Source organism: Hyperolius riggenbachi, chromosome 10 (assembly GCF_040937935.1).
Source record: "Hyperolius riggenbachi isolate aHypRig1 chromosome 10, aHypRig1.pri, whole genome shotgun sequence".
Classification (NCBI taxonomy): Eukaryota; Metazoa; Chordata; class Amphibia; order Anura; family Hyperoliidae; genus Hyperolius; species Hyperolius riggenbachi.
In genome coordinates this window covers 49484640-49507058 of record NC_090655.1, presented here as the reverse complement: position 1 = coordinate 49507058, position 22419 = coordinate 49484640, and the positions used below count along the sequence as shown (strand labels likewise).

Here is a 22419-nt window from a genome sequence, read left to right as displayed (position 1 = left end):
GGATTCTCTGGACACTTTTCCAACATGCTCTATTTTTCAGGTCCGGATCATCCGGCCCACGCACCCGGACCGGAGCCTGACTGCACCATCAGGAAAAAGAAACCAATGGGGAACAGAAAGCACAGAACACACTGGCCTTAAACTGACGTTCTACCCCACTTCCTATGCGGTTTCTAGCAGCCATTTTGGATGGGGACACATGGGCCCAGCATTTAATAATAATAATCTGAACATTTGTATAGCGCATTTCTCCTGTCGGACTCAAAGCGCTCAAGAGCTGCAGCCACTGGGACGCGCTCAAGAGGCCACCCTGCAGTGTTAGGGAGTCTTGCCTTGAACTCCTTACTGAATAGGTACTTGACCTAGCCAGGATTCGAACCCTGGTCTCCCATGTCGAAGGAAGAGCCCTTAACCAGTACTCTATTCAGCCACTCTTTCTGGAGTGGAGCAGCAGTGACTAATTGCTGGAGCTGTTTGGCAGTATGTCTGACGTGGAGGTGAGGCCCTAAACAGCGGAGGACCTGATTCTACAGGTGCACCTTCTGCTGACCTCCCAGACCCCAACATTTTCATTTACTTTTGTATCCAAACGGATCCGGGTCGCAGCCGTATACCTACCTGATGCGACCGGTCATCCGGTCCGGTCATCCGGTCCGTTTGGCACAGAAACGCAAGTGTGAACGGGGCCTTACTCTAAAAGCAATCAGTGTGTGACGGCTGGGGTGGGAGGGATGGAGGGCGCACTTTGGTGTCTCAGCCTTGGGTGCTGGAGGATCTTGTTCTGGCTCTGTATTCCCTGTCACGTATGTCAATCTGCAGCATTCCACTCTCCTTTTTCTGCTGCATGTGGTCCTGGCAAAGGCCCAGCACAGCCTGCCTAGACATGATAACCTGGGAAGCAAACCTGTGTGACGTAAATGTGCATGGTATTCGTGCAGAACTGGAGCCATCCTGGTTCAGACAGGTGCCTCATTCAAGATACTGGGTGTCTGGGTCAGGCTCAGTGGCGCCTCACCCTGGCTATGTGCTGCCTTTACAGATCTGCAAAGAGGTGACCTTGGAAGGAGAAACATGCTGCATCTTCCATTAATTGCTCATGCAGTCTCCCTCTGCAGCCTTCCCACTGCATAGTAACATTTATGGCAGGAGGTCATTGCAATAAACTCATAAAATATTCATGCTTCCTCTGTCCTTGTAGGTGAGCTGAGGGAGCTAATGGAAAATGAGTTTTAAAGAGTACCTGTCTTCTTGAAGACTAGACACACTAGATCAAAATTACAAGGACTGGCCAGTTCAACTGACTCTTTTTCCAAGCTGTTTATTCCAGCACAACCAACAAACAACCTACAATTGTTTCGGGGTGATTCAAAGCACCCCTTTCTCAAGGCAAGTCATCGGTGTCATGGTATATAATTCATGGTACATACATACAGCAAAGTCCCTGATATCTGAAAGTCAGGTAACCGGAAGTCTTAACTAACTGACATGCCTGAGTAATAACAGGGACTTTGTTTTTGGCGGGTTTTGAGGCTTTTAAAATATTCACCAAGCCTCCAGCAACATCCAGCAGGGTACTTATCCGTTAGCCGGGCGCATCCGGCAGGTGGCGCTGTTGTAGCGAATTTCGATGCGCAGTTGTATCTAATTCCATTCATAGTTACTATGGTAACAGGTGGCCGCAGGTGGCGCTAATTACATTGTTGATACGCAACGTAACGATACAGTGTGTTAATGGCAACGAATATACATTGTATTTGAAGTGGCCGGAATTAAAATGAAGGCGGCGGCAATGTAACACATGAAGCCGCCGCCTTCGTCTGTTCTTCTTCTTCTCCCCCTTTGCCCTCTCGCTTCTATACAACACTGCCAGCTGGGGGGGGGGGGGGGGGGGGGACACGCGTGTCCCCCCACAGTCGTTCGTCGCAAGGAAACAAGCAGGCTTCCCTGCCGCGACGAACGACTCTGGGGGGACACGCATGTCCCCGCAGGCTGGCAGCATTGTATACAAGCGAGAGGGCAAAGGGGGAGAAGAAGAAGAACAGACGAAGGCGGCGACTTCATGTGTTACATTGCCGCCGCCTTCATTTTAATTCCGGCCACTTCAAATACAATGTATATTCGTTGACATTAACACACTGTATCGTTACGTATCAACAATGAAATTAGCGCCACCTGCGGCGCTTCCATTCACACAGTACTACGTTCAGTAACTATGAATGGAATTAGATACAACAGCGCATCGAAATTCGCTACAACAGCGCCACCTGCCGGATGCGCCCGGCTAACGGATAAGTACCTCCAGCAGCCTTCCTGCAACACTTAATGTCTTCCGGCATCTATGAGCAAAAGTCAGCAGGTCAGGTGGCAACACGCCGGCTTTCGTGCACAGGGGGAAGCTGGAAAACCACTAGGTGCTGCTGGAAGGCTGCCAGACATCGCTGGAGGCTCAGTAAGGGCCCGTTTCCACTGTTGCGACGCGATTTCGCCGGCATTCCGAGGCTTGTAAAAACGCATGCGGATGCGTTTCCGCATGCGTTTTTACCCGCGATTTCGTGTGCCATTTCGCATGGCAGGGTGCCATGCGAAATTAACCATGACACTGCCAGGGCAAAATAACATTGAAAAAGGTGCGAAATCGCGGGTAAAAACGCATGTAACAAACGCATGCGTTTTTACTATTAAATACATTAGCGGCGATTCGCACGGATTCCCGACGCAGGCGAATTCTGTGGGTCCCGTCGTGCAGATTTGGCCCGCCGCCAAATCGCTCCCGCACGCCGCACATGTGGAAACAGCCCCGGCCACTTCAGTGTAACAAGCGAATCCGCATCTCGTCGCCGCATGCGGATTCGCTATGGTGGAAACGAGCCCTAAATATTTAGGGTGCGAGGTTTGAGGTTTTTAGGCAAAGGGGTGCTTTGAATCACACAAAACGATTATCAGTTGTATATCGGTTGTGATGGAATAAACAGCTTGGAAAAGAGTTTGGTGTGCTGGCCAGTCCTTGCAATTTTGATCTACTGGACAATGGCCAAGCGCCCATGGTTTTAGCAATTGCACTGCGTAAGGAGGTGTGCCCACACAACATTAGTATTGTGAATACACACTAGGGCCCGCTCATGCTTCTATATGTATTTTCTCCTGCACGTAAAGCTTTTGTAAACTGATCCTAAAACGTACCTATATTCAAAAGTGTAGAGGCGTGAGTTGGTTGTTATGGACTGCCACAGTTGCAGCACCCTGGGGGAAACATTTTGCTATAAAAATCTGACATAGGCCCAGTGCACACCAAAAATCTCTAGCAAATCTACAAAACACTAGAGGATTTTGAAGCAGATTTCAGAGCGATTCTAGGCATGTTTTCTACACATGCTTTTTGGAGTGTTTTTGTGTAGCAGATTACAAATATTGTTACAGTAAAGCTGTAACTAAACAGCTACTGTAACAAAAACGCCTGGAAAAACGCTCTGATCTAGCGTTTTTTTCAGAGAGGTTTTCCACTTTCCTATACTTTAACATTGAGGCACAAACGCCTCTGAAATCTCAAAAATGCTGCAGCCCCTGAGTTTGCCGCTCTGGTGTGCACCATCCCATTCACTTTCATTAGCCAAGTGGTTTTCCCCCTGCAAGCGTTTTAAAAAGCGCTTTAGAACCGCTCTGGTGTGCACCAGTCCTTATTCAATGCACTTGGATATATCTCCAGTTCAAGAATGCTAATAGGTGGTGTGGACCTTCCTGTCATGGCTCAAGTCCACACCCCTAGAAGCTACCATGCTTCTGCTCCCCGCCCCCATTTCAGAACCTCTCAGGGCTCGAGGAGGTAGTATCTTGATTGCAGCCTCACACTTGGATAACTGAAGTGAGAAGAATATGGAGGCTGCCATATTTATTTCCTGGCAGCCCTGCTGATCTATTTGGCTGCTGTAGTTTCTGAATCACACCGGAAACAAGCATGCAGATAATCTTGTCAGATGTGACCATAATGTCAAACGCCTGATCTGCTGCACGCTTGTTCCAGGTCTATAGGTAGAAGTATTAGGGCAGGACAATTGGCAGGAGGTTCTGTCTCCTAAGGCAGTGTTTCTCAAACCTGTCCTCTTGACTTCCGAGAGGTGCATGTTTTGCAGGCAGCCTCACCTATGCACAGGTGGGGTAATTAGTGTCTTAGCTAGGTGGAATTCATGTAGCTGAGATACTAATTACCCCACCTGTGCATAGGTGAGGTTGCCTGCAAAACATCTACCGTCAGGCAGTGGCGTAGCTAAAGAGCTGTGGGCCCCGGTGCAAGTTTTACATGGGGCCCCCCCAAGCACTTTATACATAACAATTGATACGGCGCACCAAAACCTGACAAGGACAACCCCAGTGTCAGAGGTGCAAGAAGGGGATGGGGAACGGTGTGTTAAGGATTACTACTATTCAAAGCATCTATAGAAGTGATTATTACCAGCACAGGGCCAATAGAGAGCTAATACTGTGATAGAGGGTGGACCCTTCGGGGCCCCTCTGGCCCAAGGGCCCCGATGCGGTCGCTACCTCTGCACCCCCTATTGCTACGCCCCTGCCGTCAGGGAATCATGTGGACAGGTTTGAGAAACACTGTCCTGAGGACTTCAGTTGGTACCTACCAACACATTCACGATAGTACGGTAAGATCAGTGCAGAGTAGTTTTAACAGAGATCATAAATATGGAAATCCTGCCTTTTCAAGCACAGGGGGTCCAGTTCCATGGAGAGCCCCAACTTTGTTTCTTCACTACAGAGGCCCTCAACTCAAGAGCAGGTCTTGTTTAGGAGAGACCTCTTGTTAGTGAAGCTGTGGCTACCCTCTTGTGGGAGGGGTCATGATGGCCACACCTGTTGCAGATGGACCCCCACGGCTGTGGTGGTCACCACGGGTGAAATGGAAAGGGGTTGTGAACACTGGGTACCCTATGATTTCTAGCCTTGTCTCTTGAGTTTTACATTGACAGCAGTGACATGGTTGTGTGATCTGGAGATGCAGCAGGAAGTGATTGATGGTGGGTGTTGCAGCTTTTACCCTTCCCCTCACAAATATTTTTCCACTTGTAATATTTCCCTGCTGTTTTTTTACAAGCATCCTGTTTGTATCCATTTCTTTGCAAATTTAGTTTTCTTTATAGATTGGGTTGTAATATATTAGATTGACTAGATTGCTGCAGGGCTGACGTGTCTGTGTGCGGCTATAGTTTAGATGTAAACAGATCTCAGCGGAGTCCCTCTTTAACAGGTCTCCACCAGAGCTCCTCTGGAGAATGGCTTGCCTGTCCTGGCTGCACCATGGGGCCTTCCCAGCTCTGTCTACCATGTAACAGAAACTCATCCATCCTAATAAGGAAGCCTCTGGGAACAGATCAGTGAGCCTCATAAAATATTCAGTAACTTCTCGGCAATAAAAACCACTTGTCCTGTTTAACCCTCTGTTTGCTTCAAGTGGCAAAATACCTGCTTGATGTGCAGGGAAAGGCGTTCCAGTAGGGACCAATGCAAAGCCTGATGTGCAGGGGAAGGCTGTTACCAGTAGCTGTAGGCTGTTGCTAGAAGCAACCAATCCAAAGACTGACGTGTGGGGGAAAGGAAGACTGTTGTCAGGAGTGAGCAATCCAATGCCTGCTGTGTGGGGAAAGGTATGGCTGTTACCAGTAGTAACCAATCCAATGCCTGATGTGCAGGGGAAAGGAAGGCTGTTAATAATAGCAACCAATCCAATGCCTGATGTGCAGGAGAAGGAAAGACTGTTGCCAGTAGTAACCAATACAATGCCTGATGTCTAGGAGAAGGAAAGGTAGTAACCAATCCAATGTCTGGTGTGCAGGGGAACGGAAGGCTGTTGCCAGTAGTAACCAATCCAATGCCTGCTGGGGGAAATTATAGGCTGTTGCCAGTAGGGGCTAATCCAATGCTCAATGTGCAGGGGAAGGGAAGACTGTTGCCAGTACCGACCAATCCAATGCCTGATGTATAGGGCAGTGATCTGCAAACTTGGCTCTCCAGCTGTTAAGGAACTACAAGTCCCACAATACAGTGTGGGAGTCTGACAGCCACAGACTTGATTCAAAAAGGCAAATGCATTGTGGGACTTGTAGTTTCTTAACAGCTGGAGAGCCAAGTTTGCAGATCACTGGTATAGGGGAAAGGATAGGTGTTGCCAGCAGCAACCAGGCCATTTCTAAAAGTACATTTTTTGCTCTGTCCTGGCAAAGGCTCCTCCTCTCCTTTGTGCATCACCTAACGTCAGTTTATGTAATGGTGGCACTGTGGTCATAGCTCTGAAGATGAAGGCGGGTGTCGGGCAGAGGGAGAGAGGACCGCATACGCCACTCATACTACAAACAGCAGCACAGAGTGGTGTGAATCGCAGGGCTGTGTTGAGCTAGTCACCAGCCATCCTCTTGGCATGTCTTTTAGGGCATTAATGTATGTACACTTGTTATATTAAAACCAGTGCAAACAAAAGTGCAGCAGATGCCTCAGTGGTTTCTGATTGGTCAATCTGAGCAACCCCACCCCCTTTGCACCAGTTTTGCTGCATTATTCTTGTACTAAATGTACCCTCTGTAGTCCTGATGGCCTCTCACAAGCCTCTCCTGGGCTGCCCATGGATGCTATTGCTCACTCTTGTAATGGATGTATGACTGGGCTGTGAGCCAGTTTCTGCGGGTTGGGATTTGCTGCCATGTCTGGCTTGAGCACAAAAGGGAGCCTCAAAGCTGTGACAAATGAGACTATAACCATTATAGCACCAACACATTCCATAGTCCTGCACAACCACCGTTACCAATACAGACTAATGCAAGTAGTGAAGGGAGAGGCTACAATGACTCTGGAACGCATGATCAGGCAACACTGGCCTGTGTAGTAGAGATGCTGCAAGCTTGAGGCTGGGAACACACTTGTGGAAAACGCACGTTGTGGAAAACGCAGCATTTTTGCCTGCAATGGAAGTCAATGGGCCGGATCAAAAATCGCATATGCGTTTTCTAATTTGCGTTTTTAAAAAAGCTGGTACTACAGTGTATAGTACTACAGTGTATAATATCACTGTGACCTTCAAAGACTTTTTGATAAGAAAAAAAAAACACCATGGATAACAATGTACTTTGCAAGATTCACAGCTGATTCTCCACGACAGGTCATTTATCATTATAATTTGGCGGCGGCAATTGGAGAAACACACAGCTAGCAAAGTGCTGGCTGCATGTTTCAAAAACAAAAAATTCAAATCTGCCCACCAGGGCCTGAGCGGTGCCCTCCGGCGTCACTGGACAAGCTCAGCTCGTCCAGAACGCTAGGGAGGTTAAGGAATGAAGAGATAAGATAACTCTCTGACTGTGTGGAGGTAAGTTTTCTCTTGCCTTATTATCTCCAGCATGATCTTAGTGAATTGAGGCCAATATCTTGGGTGTTTAGAGACTGGCAGTTGAGAAAAAAAAACTTCAAGCCATAAGGACAATTCTGGTCGAAAAATGCTGGTGAACGAGAGAGGTGAAAGAGGAGAAGCATGCATAGTCTATCTACAGCAACAGAAGGGTAACAACACAAGTTACAGCTCAATTCAATGCAGGTGCATCACAAAGCATATCCCAATGCACAACAAGACTGTCATGGCAAAGGATGGGCTTTAGCAGCAGGAGTGCCTTTGGTATCACAGAAAAAATTGAAAAGTAGCCTGTTGTGGGCACTTGCCCCTGTACTCGATCGGTCCCTGATTGATGTTCCTCAGACCAATCAGAGTTTAACCTGCTGCCACGGGCAGCTCAGTCCTCTGACCTCAATCCTATTGAGCATTCGTGGGACGAAGTCGAAAGATCGGTTCAAAGCTTCGAAACACCACCATCCAATCTGACCCAGCTTAGAGCTGCCATTATATCAGCATGGGCCAACATTCCTCAGCAACAGTATTAGCATCTTGTAGAGTCCATGCCAAGAAGAATATCAGCTGTGACCAGAGCCAAAAATGGACTAACTCGTTATTAGAGGGTGTCAACATTTTTTGGCCACTGAGTGTATTTATATAGTGCCAACAGCTTTGGCAGTGCTTTTACACAGTGCATATGGTCATTTTACTAACTGCTCCTCAGAGGAGCTCACAATCTAATCCCTACAATAGTCCTCCATTGTCTTGTGTTCCTATTGCCATCCAAGGTCAATATTGGGGCGGGGGGTACAAATAACTTATCTGTACTTTATTTTCTCCTGAAACATGCAATATAATTTAAAACCATTTACTCTTGGCACTCTTCCCTATAATTTGACCCAGGCTTCCTTCTAGCTTTGCAACTGCAATAACACAGCCACTAATTCACACATCTTTCAGCAGTCCTGACTATGATCTAATATAAGCCAGGCAGCCATAGTACCATAGAGTCTGTGACTGCAGTCATACAGCCACCCATTCTCATGCCTCCCAGCAGTTATGGATATGATCTACTAAGAGCTAGGCAGCCATCTTGCTGTAGGTATTGCAACAGCAATTGCACATCCGCTAATTCACAAATCTCTTATCACCCCATCTGATATGGCCCAGGCTGCCCTCTAGTTGCACATGCTGCCACTGCAACAACACCGGTACTAAGTTAGGCAACTCCCATCAGCCCTAATATATTATATGACCGAGGCTGGCCTCTAGCTGTAGATGCTACAACCGCAATCACACAGCCACTGATTCCCACACTTTTTAGCACTCCTCTCTGTGATCTGATGTGGCACAGGCTGCCCTCTATCTGCACATACTACCACTACAACAATCCAGGTATTAGGTTACACACTTCTCCTCAATATTAATGTCTGATATGACCTAAAGCTGAAACCTCACAGCCATTAATTCACAAACTTTTCAGAACCCTTCAATAAGTTCCCATATGACCCTAGCAGCCTTCTGGCCACAGATGCTGCAACTGCAATTAACAGCTACTACCACACCAAACACCACTAAAGCTACATACACACGGGCTACAACTGTCGGCGCAACCACGTGGCACGCGCGTGTTGCAGCGACAGGTCGCCCGTGTGTATGGCGCCCCGAACCGTCGCTATTTAGAGCTGTCGCCGGGCGATTGGCATGGCCAATCGCCTGGCGACAGTTGCTGCCGCAACTTTGCCGCAACTGTCGCTACTCCGCGTGTGTATGCGGACTAGCGACAGCAACCAATAGGCAGTAGACGGAGCTTCCGGCGGGGGGGAGGAACGTCGGCGACAGCTTCCGTCACATCAGTAGTCCCTCTTCCGCCGTGTATATGCGGAGGGACCTGGCGACGATCTGTCATGCACACGCTCCCGTGTGCTAGCGACCAGGTACATTTGTAGCTGGTGTGTACGCACCATAAGATTTGATCTGATAGGACCCTAGAAAAGGTGACATCTAATTGCAGAGAATTGTATTTAATTCAGGGTTGGCAGATCACTTATGATATCCCCACAGGGAATCCTGGGGCATTCATTCTGAGGCTGCAGCATTAACCGGATCCGGCCTGACGCAGTTGAAACGTTCTCCATGTGGCTGCGCAGATCTGACAGGATGTAGATTTCAAAACATCTTTACTTCTGCCAGGTAATTTGAATGGAATTTTTGTTACTGTGAGTTCTATACAGAGGGAAATATAGCTTGCTTGGCAGTTGGAAAAAGCCATTATTTCCCACAATGCAACAAAGTTCACAGACAGCCAACTGTCAGGACCTTGGTCATGACATCACACTGGGAGGGGTTTCACCACAATATCATACAGACCCCTCCTATGATGATTTGAGGAAAAGGTAAAGATTTCTCATGATAAAGGGAGAATCATCTACAGTATTGATTGTAATGAAGTTCAATCTTTGGTGAAAGTTCCTTTTTAAAGCGGCACTACAGCGAAAAACTGTAAAATGTGCAAACAGATACAAATAAGAAGTACCGTACATATTTTCCAGAGTAAAATGAGCCATAAATTACTTTTTTCCTATGTTGCTGTCGCTTACAGTAGATAGTAGAAATCTGACAGAAGTGACAGGTTTTGGACTAGTCCAACTCTTTATAGGGGATTCTCAGGGATATATTTATTTTCAAAAGCACTTAGTGAATGGCAGTTGCTCTGTCCAACTGCCAAAAAGCTGTGTAGGGAGCAGGGAAGCTGGCCAGCAGCATTGTTTAAATCCTTTTTCAGGAATATCTTTATAATGAATAAAAGCCTTGCTGAGAATCCCCTATGGAGAGATGGACTAGTCCAAAACCTGTCACTTCTGTCAGATTTCTAAGTGACAGCAACATAGGAGAAAATTAATTTACAGCTCATTTTACTCTGGAAAATATGTACTTCTTATTTGTATATGTTTGCACATATTTTAAATTTTACAGTTTTTCGCTGCAGTGCCCCTTTATGTTTTCTTTTTGTTGATGTGACAGATCTAATCTGTCACTGTTGAAGTTCATGTAATGAGCTGGGAGCTGCAGTGACCCTGCACTGTGACGAAGGTACATGTTTGGGTTTTGTTGCTGATAACAGTAAAGCATTATGAATTTCAAGTTGAGCATGTGATATCGCCATGCGGTCTTCTCTATATCATCCTTATTACCTAAGCCCATGGGTCCCATCAGGCTCCTCTCACAGCCCCGGCATGGTGACTCCACATTACACAAAGTTCAGTTCAGTCTGCAGCAGCCTCAGGAGACTCCCTCCACCCCACAGAACCCTACACCGGGGCGCAGCACGTGAATGGCAGAGCCCAGAGCATGTGTCCCTGTCCTTTCACACATGACCTCTGCACCTGTCCCCTCGCTGTCACCTCCCTGACCTCGCTGTTATAACACCCTGGCACTGCGCCCCCCTCCCACCTGTCTGACCTTTATGTAAAGGTCGGGCCCACGGCTGGGGCTATTTTAAGATGTTGCCCTTCAAATGCTCGCATTCCTCCAGGAAGCCGAGAATAGTGATGGGATCCTTAGAGGAGGTCACATTGGAGTGTGAGGGACAGAGGACACAGCATGGGCTCTGCACAGCGCAGGCACCACGCCATGTCTATGTCACATTTCTGCTCATTTCACAGCTGTGCCAAGCTGCAAACAAGCAGCAGTCAGCAGGGACGAACAAAAGCAAAGGGTCTGATTCCACCAAGTCCGAATACGCAGCGTTTCCCCGCATGGGAGCCGGAAGGGGGAAATGATGCCTATTCAGACACCAGCCTCTGAATCGCTTATGGGTGTGATTCTGGATGGCATGCTGCAGATTTCCGTAGCACGCATTCCAATCCCTATAGCTGTGCATGGCATGGTTACTAGAGATGGGCCGAACCTCCGATTTTAGGTTCGCGAACCGGGTTCGCGAACTTTCGCGTAACGTTCGGTTCGCGTTAAAGTTCGCGAACCGCAATAGACTTCAATGGGGATGCGAACTTTGAAAAAAAAAAATAATTATGCTGGCCACAAAACTGATGGAAAAGATGTTTCAAGGGGTCTAACACCTGGAGGGGGGCATGGCGGAGTGGGATACATGCCAAAAGTCCCAGGGAAAAATCTGGATTTGACGCAAAGCAGCGTTTTAAGGGCAGAAATAACATTGAATGCTAAATGACAGGCCTAAAGTGCTTTAAAACATCTTGCATGTGTACACATCAATCAGGTAGTGTAATTAATGTACTGCTTCACACTGACACACCAAACTCACCGTGTAACGCACCGCAAACAGCGGGTTCACTGAACAGGTATGCAGTGGCGGGTTCACTAAACACAACAGGTATGCAGTGGCGGGTTCACTGAACACAACAGGTATGCAGTGGCGGGTTCACTGAACAGGTATGCAGTGGCGGGTTCACTGAACAGTACAGGTATACAGTGGCAGGTTCACTGAACACAACAGGTATGCAGTGGCGGGTTCACTGAACACAACAGGTATGCAGTGGCGGGTTCACTGAACACAACAGGTATGCAGTGGCGGGTTCACTGAACAGGTATGCAGTGGCGGGTTCACTGAACAGTACAGGTATACAGTGGCGGGTTCACTGAACACAACAGGTATGCAGTGGCGGGTTCACTGAACAGGTATACAGTGGCGGGTTCACTGAACAGAACAGGTATACAGTGGCGGGTTCACAGAACAGGTATGCAGTGGTGGGTTCACAGCACAGGTATGCAGTGGCAGGTTCACTGAACAGGTATGCAGTGATGGGTTCACAGCACAGGTATGCAGTGGCAGGTTCACTGAACAGGTATGCAGTGATGGGTTCACAGAACAGGTATGCAGTGGTGGGTTCACAGCACAGGTATGCAGTGGCAGGTTCACTGAACAGGTATGCAGTGATGGGTTCACAGAACAGGTATGCAGTGGCAGGTTCACTGAACAGGTATGCAGTGGTGGGTTCACAGTACAGGTATGCAGTGGTGGGTTCACAGAACAGGTATGCAGCCAGCCAGGAACAAGTTAAGCCTAACTAATCTTTCCCTGAGAGACAGTCTGCAGCAGCTCGCCCTACTCTCACTAACGCAGGCAGCACACGAGTGACCGTAATGGCCGCCGCTGCCTGCCTTATATAAGGGGGGGTGGGGCTCCAGGGGCTAGTGTAGCCTAATTGGCTACACTGGGCCTGCTGACTGTGATGTAGAGGGTCAAAGTTGACCCTCAAGGTGCATTATGGGGCGAACCGAACTTCCGCAAAGGTTCGCCAGCGGGACGCGAACGCGAACCACCGAAGTTCGCGTGGAACCGTTCGCCGGCGAACCGTTCGGCCCATCTCTAATGGTTACAATGGTTCCGCTGTGGCTTTGCAGCAGCCCAGGTGCCTTGTCTGATTCGGAACCGAATGCGGCAACCAGTGGAAATTAGGGGCCGTTCACATGTATCCCTGCAAATTCTACATGCAATTTACTGCATTTGTCCATACAAAAAATCCCTGAAAAACGCATTAAAGAAAAAACACATGAGAAATGTGATGCCACTGAAATGCTTTAAACTAGGCCCGAACTCTTGCGTAGGATACCAGGAAAACAGAGAGAAACGCACCGTGTGTTTTTATAGAGCAGAGCCTGTCTAATTCCTTCTCATCTGTAAGTAATCACAGGTGTAATTTGATCTATTAGCTGTGTCAGCACAGAAATACGGCAAGACCTTGGCAGACACAGCTAATATGTAAACACGGGTTGTTAACCCTTTGTCTGCTTCCATGAAAGCAGGAATTAGACAAACTGCAGATTTATTGCAGGAGTTCTGTAAGCTGTAACAAATGTTTTTCTTTTAAGACCATTAGGGCCCGTTCAGACTACAAAGTGCGGACCTCAACGCATGCGGACCGCAACGCGTACGAACGCACGCCATCCGCGTTCGTATGCGTTACGTGGCTAAACCCATCACTGAAAAGTGAATGAGACAGCCGCGCGTTTTTGTAAAATCTGCGTGCAGCATGCGTTCCCGGACCGCACAGGTCCGGAACGCATGCTGTGTGAACATCAGACATTGCACTCTATGCAATGTCTGATGTCCTGCGTGTCGGCCCCCCCGCACGCGTTTCCAAAACGCATATGGAAACGCGTGCAGTGTGAACGGGCCCTTATGCTGTTACTTATTGTTTATAGCAGAGAGGAAGTTCTGAGTCTTGGTCCACTTTAAATTCTGTTATAGTAAACCTCTGGCCATAGTAAACTTAGTCCCCCATGTCCCAACCATGCGCCGGTGTGGATATGCAATGTATGACCAATTCTGATATAGTAAACCCAATTCTGATAGAGTAAACCTCTGATTATAGTAAACAACTTGGTCAGGTCCTTTGGAGTTTACTATACAGGGATACTACTGTAAGTGGGAACAGGGCCTTAAAGGGGAACTTCAGCCTACATTAGTTATGTTAAATAAAATAGATAGGTAATATAATCCCTTACCCACACTGTTTTTAAAAGAACAGGCAAATGTTTGTGATTTCATGGGGGCAGCCATCTTTTTAATGGGGGCAGCCGCCTTCTGACAAGGAGCATGAGACACAGTTCCAACTGTCCTGTGTCCTGATCACTCCTCCCAGCTGCACGTGCTAGGCTTCAAATAGCAAATTCAAAATAAAAAAAACATGTATTTGCGCCAAAACAGAGGAGAACAACAACATCAGAAATCCCATCCTGCTTTGCACAGCATCAGGGGAAAAATGCCTGGGCAGTTTTCTTCTGTGCAGCTAAAAATGAGGCTTGGATAAGGAAAACAAAGTTCTGGTGCTGTGAATCTGTTATAGAAACACCAAGCCTTTTTAGTGCTGCTCAGTAGATTTTTAGTCTGGAACTTCACTTTAAGCATCAGGGAGATGATGATGGTAGATGGTGTTAGATAGAGACCTCAAGAACAGGCTAAAGGCTCATACACACATCAGACCATAGATCACAGATCAATTTTACCCCCTTCCATGTAGTATGAGAGCCATACCTACACAGTCTATTCTATGGAGCTGAACTCCCCATCAGACTGAAATCTTTGCAAGATGCTGCACACACAGATGCTATAGACATTCAAAAGATCAGTATCTGCAAAAGATCTGTTCCTGCAAAAGATCCGTTCCTGCAAATTGCATTCATAGTCTATGATATCTGCAGATCATCATACACACCTTGTTTAACAGACATTCATCTGCAGATCAGATCTAGAGTTGGGCGAACTGTTAGTTGAACTGCAGCCGAACTGTTCGGCTGCCCAACCTGTCATGTCGCTGTGGCTCTTACTGCTTCCGGGTCGCAATGACCCGGAGTAGTACGTCTGCGCTGGCCCGGCGGAACGCGTCCTAGATCGCGCTCCCGTTGCCGGGCACTCTCTGCGCATGTGTGTGTGTGACGTCATGAGTGACGTCACACACATGCGCAGAGAGTGCCCGGCAACGGGAGCGCGATCTAGGACGCGCTCCGCCGGGCCAGCGCAGACGTACTTCTCCGGGCACTCTCTGCGCATGTGTGTGTGTGACGTCATGAGTGACGTCACACACATGCGCAGAGAGTGCCCGGCAACGGGAGCGCGATCTAGGACGCGCTCCGCCGGGCCAGCGCAGACGTACTACTCCGGGTCATTGCGACCCGGAAGTAGTAAGAGCCACAGCGACATGACAGGTTGGGCAGCCGAACAGTTCGGCTGCAGTTCAACTAACAGTTCGCCCAACTCTAATCAGATCCACCAGGATGGATTTTCAGATCTGCAGATGATTGTCTGATCTGCAGATGAATGTCAGTTAAACAAGGTGTGTATGATGATCTGCAGATCTCATAGACTATCATTGCAATTTGCAGGAATGGATTTTTGGCAGGAACAGATCGTTTGCAGATACTGATCTTTTGTGTCTGTACAGCATCTTTTTGTGCAGCATCTTACAAAAAAAAATTTCTGATGGAAGTTCAGCTCCATAGAAAAGACTGTGTAGGTATGGCTCTCATACTACATGGAAGGGGGTAAAATTGGTCTGTGATCTTTCATTTTCAAAAGACTATGGTCTGATGTGTGTATGTGGCCTAAAATTGGGGGTCTGAAAGGGTTAGCTGTCAGGAAAAGCTATCAGGGTAAGTAAGCCCATGTTGTGCGCAGTAAGCCACGTACAACGTGGGCTTGATTGACAGCGGTGGTTCACGCAGGGAATACGGCCTCGGGGTCGGCCTCCGCACCGTGCACCGAGACCAGGACGGCGGCGCAGAGCGGTCAGCGTGGGACAGTCGGCTGCAAGGGGCTGGAAAAAGCCCCAGGTGAGTAAAGATCATTTTGTAGATTTTCCCTGATAACTCCTTTAACATTAAAGGACCGCTATGGCAGAAAATGTATGTGTATGCATGTGTATAAAATGTACATTTATCCCTGAGTAAAATGCATTATAAGTTACTTTTATTCCGATGTTGCTGTCAATTACAGTAGACAGTACAAATCTGACAGGTTTTGGATTAGTCCATCTCCTCATGGAGGTTTTCAGGGTTCAAAAGCATTTGCCAAACTGCAGTTGCTCATTCCAACTGCTAAAATACTATGCAAGTGAGTAGCAAATTGCATAGTCTAATGCTGCGTACACACTGGCGACTATGGTCGTTTGAAACAGCTAATTAACGATCGTTCCGCGGCAATCGGGGAAAAAACTTTACCCAACGATCATTAACACGAACGACAAAAGAACGACATCGGGAAGATGGAAATATCCAACCTGACGGATCGTATCTACCGACAATCGTTACAAAACTATAGTGTGTACAGACATCGGCCGAGAACGATCGTTACAAGGGCCAATGCGCCTGCGTTGAATTCTGCCCAGCTTCAGTACTTCCTTTGTAGCGCGGCCGTAAAGATTGTTACATTGCTCATTTCAATTAAACTTTGCTTTCAAGTTAACAATCATATATTTGTATCTATTGTAACTCCATGTTAGTGTTTTTTTTTTATTTTATATAAATATGTACGCAACTTTTCCTTCTGATCGTTCTTTTCTGCGAGAACGATCGTTAAAATGTGTATGATGATCGCTGCATCCCATTGTTGCTTTCCTATCGTTGCCGTATCATTCGTCTTTCAATTATCGTTCCTAGCGAACGATCGTTATCGCAAGTGTGTACGTAGCATAAGGATGAGAATACCGGAAACCCCATTCAAAAACTCTGCTGAGGTGCAAATTCACCAGAGCCAAAATCCAATGTAACCTTGGTGCTTCATCTCCTGCCAGCATTCTGATCGCGAACCGCACAGTGCGCACTGGCTCGCAAGCTGCTTCAGAATGATGTACTTGTGCTCTCAATTTAACAGGACTAAATCCTGGCAGAGAGTCGGACCTTTCCCTGCCCCATCCAGAACTAACCGGAGTTCTTCCTTAAAAGAAAAATAAAGCATTATCTGCAGTGGGCAGCACAGCACGCAAGGAGATTAACATTCTCAGGTGCATGAAGGGTTAATATCAACATGCCACGTCCAGCAGGGATTATTATAATCCGGGAGCGACTGACAGAGCTATGCATGCCCCAAGTGTCTCTGCAGCAACACACAAGAAGTCATCAGATTCTGTATTATGTGTAAGGTCTCTGGCTTGAGACGTTACAGACACCTTAAAAAAAAAAAAAAAAAAATTCTTTCACGCCTCTTTTCCAGGGGAGGCTGAACTGCTGGTTTGGCAGGAAGCTCAGCTTCCCAACTGCCAGCTACAAGCACCATTTGGCTGCAATTACTTGTAGCCAAATGGCAGTGTTTGGTAATGCTACGTACACATGGGCAGGGGCGTCTCACCCACCAGGCAAGTATAGGCGGTTGCCTGGGGCGCCATGAGGTGGTGAGGCGCATTCCCCCGCCGCTGCTACCGTGACCATGTTTTTTTTTTTTTTATATATATTATATTACCTCCCAACTCAGTCCCCGGTGCTCGGCATGCTACCATGTGCTGCTCAGCACTGCCTCCACCTCCACTTCTCCCCAGCCAATAGAGCAATCAATACTGCTCTTCTCTGCCAGGCTCCTTCTTTAAAGCCGTGCCCCTTCTTCTCAGTAGCCACACAGGTAAAGTGTTTATCCCGTGTGGCCCAGCCTTTAACTCCGCCCCACGCCAGTCAAACCAGGAGCCAGCGGCCAGCCAGCTTATGCCCCCGACAGTCTGACCCCCCACCTGTGTCACTGGCTGCACACAGACACTGGAGCGAGACAGCCAGGGGACAGATGCAGTCACAGAGAGAAGAATGTGATGTGTCCGTGTTGGAGCCCCGCCCCCGCACAAGACAGCAACACAGCCCGGGAGAAGGGAAGTTTCTGCTCCAGAGTAGTGATGGGAATTCCGGCTCTTTTCAGAGAATCGGCTCTTCTGAATCGGCTCCCATTAAAGAGCCGGCTCTTACGGCTCTGAATCGGCTCTTCATTAAATATCACTAAACACCACTCAGAATCGGAGTAAAAGCCCCGCCCCCGTCTCCATGACAATTCCAGACTGCTTCTCTGACTGGGGCAATCCCTCCTGCTACTGCTCTGCCCCGCCCCATACACTCCTACAAGCTGTAAGAGGAGGACTACATCTCCCAACATGCCTCAGCGCCCTTTATTGCAGAGCAAAGCAGGGCTGTGTGGGGCGGCTGAGGCATCGGCTCTTTCAAAACTGAGAAACGGCTCTTGTCGTTTGCAGCAAAGAGCCGGCTCTTGGAGCCGGCTCGTTCGCAAATGACCCATCACTACTCCAGAGATGATAAGCTGCATGCACAGGCAGAAGAGACGGTATGCAGGCAGGCTGCTAAGAACACTTTCTGTCCTGTGTGCAGACTCCCAGTACTGTTATAACTGCTAGAATGTGCCCTGCTCTTTTGATACTAGAGTTTTCTTTGAAAGCTGGTTAGGCTGTAGGCTGGTAAAGCTGTAAACCTGTGCTTTAGTGCTGTGCTGTCTCTCCCTCTCCCCTCTCTGTTCCTCTGCCCCCTCTTCCATCTTATGCTGTCTCTACCCCTCTCTGTTCCTCTGCACTCTCTTCCATCTTATGCTGTCTCTCCCTCTCCCCTCTGTTTCTCTGCACCCTCTTCCATTTTATGCTGTCTATCCCTCCCCCCTCTGTTCCTCTACCCCCTCTTACATCTTATGCTGCCTCTCCCTCTATACTCTTTCCCTCTGCTCGGATTACGTGTATTTTCTGGTGAAACGCTTCCACATTACGATTATTTTCTGACAACGCTGCCCCATTTCGATTATTTTCTGGCGAAACGCTGCTGCCCTATGATTAATTTCTGGTGAAATGCTGCTGCAATAAGTGTATTTTCTGGTGAAACACTGCCACATTACGATTATTTTCTGGTGAATTACGATTCTGAATTACGATAATTACTATTATTTTCTGATGAAACACTGCCGCATTATGATTATTTTCTGGTGAAACGATGCTGCATTATGATTATTTTCCTGGGGGGGAGGGGCTTGGGGGGGGCGCCACAGGTTTTCTCGCCTGGAGTGACAAAATGACTAGAGGCACCCCTGCACATGGGGGACCGTTGTAGCTTGTCGTTAGCACACTGGGGACGTGTGCGCAACAGCTCGGTGACAGCTCGTCGCCAGGTCCCTCTGTGCAGCAGCCGTACACACGGCGCACAGAGGGACAGAGATGCGGCGGAAGCTGTCGCCGAAGGTTCCTCCCCCCCCCCCCCCCCCCGCCGGAAGCTCGGTCCATGGTCTATGGGTTGCTGTCGCACTCGCTAGTCCGCATACACACGCAGTACGCGTGGTGGACTAGCGACAGTTGCGACGACAGCTGTTGCCGGCAATTGGCCACGCCAATCGCCTGGCGACAGCTCTGACTAGCGACGGTTCGTGGCGCGCGTGTTATACACACGGGCGACCTGTCGCCGCAACGTGCGTGTGCCACGTGGTTGCGCGACAGTTGTAGCCCGTGTGTACTCACCATAACACCACGTGTGTCACGTTTGATGGCCAAAAAACATCTGTCCACCACCTGTATTGAGCCCTAGCCTAGTAAATGTACTGCCTTCAGCTGCTTGTTGTAAAGAAGGCTTGAAAGGAACCTGAAGTGAGGGCTGGAACCCACTAGACTCCAGTGACTAGAGTGATTTTGTGAATGTATAAGGAGCGATTCAAAATGCTAGTGATTTCCCTAAACGCTCAGCTAATGTTAATGGATGGGCCAAGTTCCACTGGAGCGATTGCGATTACCAAAATTGCAAACGCAGGACATGCAGCATTTTTAGCGGTTAGTGTTAGTGTTTCTGCAACGTAAAGCATATAAACCCTGGCGTAATCGCTCGTCAAAATCTACACAGAGCGATTTTGCTAGCGTTTTGACATTACTGAACACTAAAGAATTTAAAATTAATTGAAAGCACCCATCAGAATTAAAACCGCTAATCGCTACACAATCGCTGGCAAAACACTTACACTTTTTAAAATCGCTTCCCTAAATCACCAGAAAACGCTCATGAAATCGCTTACAAAACGCTCATACAAAATGCTTGCGATTAGCAGTAGCGATTTGTAGTGGGTTCCAGGCCTGAGAGGTATATTGGTGGCTGCCATATTTATTTCCTTTTAATTTACACCAGTTGCCTGGCATCCTGCTGATCTTTTATGCATTACATGTCCGAATCATCTTATATCATGTTTATTATATTGACAAGTAAGGGCGGGTGCACACCGAGCGTTTTTTTTCGGCGTTCTTACAGCCACTTGCGGCTGCGGATACGCTTGGTCAATGTATCTCAATGGGGTGGTTCACACCAGAGTGGGAGGCGTTTTGCTGAAACGCATACCCCCAGGGTGAGGCATTTTTTGGATTGCGGAGGCATTTCTGCCTCAATGTAAAGTATAGGAAAAACACAAACCGCTCTGAAAAACGGCAGTTCAGAGCGGTTTTGCAGGCGGTTTTGTTACAGAAGCTGATCAGTAACAGCTTTACTGTAACAATATATAAAATCTACTACACCAAAAACGCTACACAAAACCGCAAAATGCTAGCTGAAACGCTTCAGAAAAATAAGGAAAAGCGTTTAAAAAATCTGCTAGCATTTTGCGGATCTGCTAGCGGTGTGCACCGGGCCTAAGAGCTACTCCAAGCTGCATAAAAGTAACATAAAACTTGTGTCTGCTCAAGACCTCTAGCATCCTATTAGAATGAACCTGAAGTGAAAGTGTGTGTGTGTGTGTGTGTGTGTGTGTGTGTGTGTGTGTGTGTGTGTGTGTGTTTCATACAGATGATAAATATAAGAATAGTAACATTGAAATTCGTCATTTTCAAGATTGCATCAGACTGTCACTGCTGCTGCTTAGTTTTTAATTGTTTTTTGTATTTTGGCATCTGTTCACTTTTCAGGAATCTAGACAAGCTGTCGACAAGCTTCTTTGCAAAGATAACTCATTTTTAACTCTTGCTGTACTGGAAAAAATAAAGGGACTTCAGAGAATTTCTTACTAGGGCAAGTATTTAATGTACCTAATGTTTATCTTATCATGTCACATGCCACTTCATGTATGCTTTAACCATTTTGAATTACTACACTATTAATAATATTGTACTGTAGATTTGTGTTTTACAACAAATGTGAAATTAGGGGGAAAAAAATCTTCATAAACAATTTTGCTTTCCTGAATTATTGAATTAACTTCTCTCTACCCTCAATTTCCCCTTCTCTCTCCTTGAGGGTTCGTTCACACTGTAGGCGTTTTCGGGGTTTTTTTTTTTTCACACGCGGGCGATTTTTAAAATCACGATTTTTAAAATCGCCCACTAAACGCTTGTGCAATGAATGTCTATGAGAAGGTTCTTATCAGCGCGGGTCATGCGCTGTCCGTTCAGTAAAGCGGTGCGTGGACCATTTTTGAGGCGATTCTGCCTCAATGGAAAGTATAGGAGAAATGCAAAACATTCACTAAATCGCTTTGTGTAGCGATTGCGTTTGCATTTTTAAGAATAAATACATTGTATTTATTCTTTTCTGGGACGAAGAGTTCACTTCCTGACTTGCGTCAGGGACTGAATTACAAAACCGCTCGTACAAAACCGCTTAGAAAGCCGCTAAGCACAAAAAAGAATCTTCCACCCAAGTGCCGGGAATCGGAAAAAAAAGACGCCTCAAAAACAGCCCAACGCAGACGGACAGGCAAACGGAACGCAATATGAACAAGTCCTGTTCACAGTGGTCAGTTGTGTTGCAGAATAATCTTGCATGTCAACTCACAGCCCATACAATTTTTTGGGCCTGTTCACAGTAACGGATCGCGTTATTCTAACTCGCTGCATGTCGGCTTTGTATTAAAGTCTATGTCCCCAATGTCTCCATTGCAGTTTACAGTCATTATAACGTGAGAGTTATGCGCCTGACCACTGTAAACCTAGCTTATGTATCCTCATAAAAGCCTGTTATCTTACTGACAGTCCCAGGCTGGAGATAAAAATACCAAACAACTTGTGCCTCAGGCGGCACTTCTGGGGGGGGCGACACCCGCCCATCCGTGGGTGTGGGGGCCGCCCGAGCTGGAGGGGATAGCGGGCAGCAGGGGATATGTGAACATCGCATTTCTCCCAAAGTAACATCTGCTATATATTACTTTTCTCCTATGTTGCTGTCACTTTCAGTAGTTAGTAGAAATCAGATGGAATTGACAGGTTTTCAACTAGTCCATCTCTTCATGGGGATTCTCAGTATTTAATTTATTTGGTACAAAGCTCTCCCTGGAAAGGATCTATATAAAGGTGCCGGCTGGCCTTCATACCTGTTTGCACAACATGCTGTTAGTTGAACTGAGCAACTGCCATTCTCTGAGTGCTTTTGGCTGGGAACACACTAGGCTAAAACGCTAGCGTTGCGGAAAACGCACATAATACAAGTCAATGGGTCGCATGAAAAAAAATGTATGCTTGCGCTCTGCAATGTGCATTTTTAAAAACACTGGTTTTGTTGCATATTTGTCAAAAACGCACCTACTGAAAGTCGATGGTGATGCAGAGAAATTGCGTTAAAGTGCGTTTTGC

At 47.3% G+C, this 22419-nt stretch overlaps 1 long non-coding RNA gene across 1 annotated transcript; it reads left to right on the top strand.

The window, feature by feature from the left end:
- The first annotated feature begins 5597 nt into the window (after positions 1 to 5597).
- LOC137533823 (uncharacterized) lies at positions 5598 to 20859 on the top strand. The gene is made up of 3 exons (XR_011024223.1): positions 5598 to 5648; positions 9443 to 9571; positions 20761 to 20859. It is a non-coding gene; the product is annotated as an uncharacterized lncRNA (long non-coding RNA).
- The last annotated feature ends 1560 nt before the right edge of the window (positions 20860 to 22419 follow it).